Source organism: Balaenoptera acutorostrata, chromosome 5 (genome assembly GCF_949987535.1).
Source record: "Balaenoptera acutorostrata chromosome 5, mBalAcu1.1, whole genome shotgun sequence".
In the NCBI taxonomy this organism is placed as follows: Eukaryota; Metazoa; Chordata; class Mammalia; order Artiodactyla; family Balaenopteridae; genus Balaenoptera; species Balaenoptera acutorostrata.
This window is the reverse complement of record NC_080068.1, coordinates 105,557,388-105,558,668: the sequence shown is the minus strand read 5'-3', so window position 1 is coordinate 105,558,668 and position 1,281 is coordinate 105,557,388.

The window sequence follows — 1,281 nt, the reverse complement described above, 5'->3', positions numbered from 1 at the left end:
CTCTAGGAGGGGGATCCAAAAAGATATTGCTGTGAGAAACATCTCTATTTTATACTCAGATAGTTATATGACATTTTACAGAGAGCAATGCTCCATAAATCCATAGGCTCTAGGCTGTTTACTACAACCTAGTAGTAAACTACTATCCATCCTTCAAAATGTATTCTATAGGTAAGGATTTCCCTGTCAGCAAATACCATTAGATTCTTTGTCAGGAGTTTTGTTATTTTATGTTTACAAGGAAATTGAATTAGGTCACCTGTCTTCTGTCTTTTCCAGGGACTTCTCCCAGGTAACAGGGAAGAATGGATTAAAGATGCCACTTAATCCTTTCCTTTTCAGTGTTCTATATCTCATGATTAAGTATCATGTTAGCTGAGGGTTTTTTTTTTTTTTTTGGTAGATCCATTTAATCAAACTGAGTAAATTTTCTATTTCTACCTTGTCAGTAGTTTTATTATGAATTATTTTCAAATGCTTTTTCTGCAACTGTTCATATGATCAAATAATTTTCTCATTTAATTTGTTAATGTGGAAAATTACATTGATTTTAAAATGTTATCTCAACATTGCATTCCTAGGGTAAATCCTATTTGGTCATGAGATACTCACCTTTTTATACACACACACACACACACACACACACACATGCACACACATACACACATGTATATGTATATACACACACATTTTGTCAATACACATAACGTAAAATTTACCATCTTAACCTCTTTTTAGTATATAATACAATGATGTTAACTATTTGCACATTTTTGTGCAACAGATCTCTAGAATTTTTCATCTTGAAAAATTGAAACTCGGTACTCACTAAACAATAGCTCCCCATTTCCTCCTTCCTCTCAGCTCCTGGTAACCACATTCTACTTTCTGTTTCTACAAGTTTGACTACTTTAGGATGACCTCATACAAGTGGAATCATGCATTATTTGTGTTGTTATGACTGGCTTATTTCACTTAGCATAAGTTGTCAAGGTTCATCCATGTCATATAGTATGATAGAATTTCATTCCTTTTTAAAGCTGAATAATATTCCATTGTATGGATATACCATATTTTCTTTTTTTATTAATTCATTGATTGACATTTAGGTTGCTTCCACCTCTTGACTATTGTAAATAATGCTGCAATCAATATGGATGTGCAAATATCTCTTCAAGATCCTGTTTTCAATTATTTTGTGTCTATACCAAGAAATGGGATTGCTGGATCATATGGTAATTCTATTTTCAATTTTTGGAGCAACCTCCATACTGTTTTCCA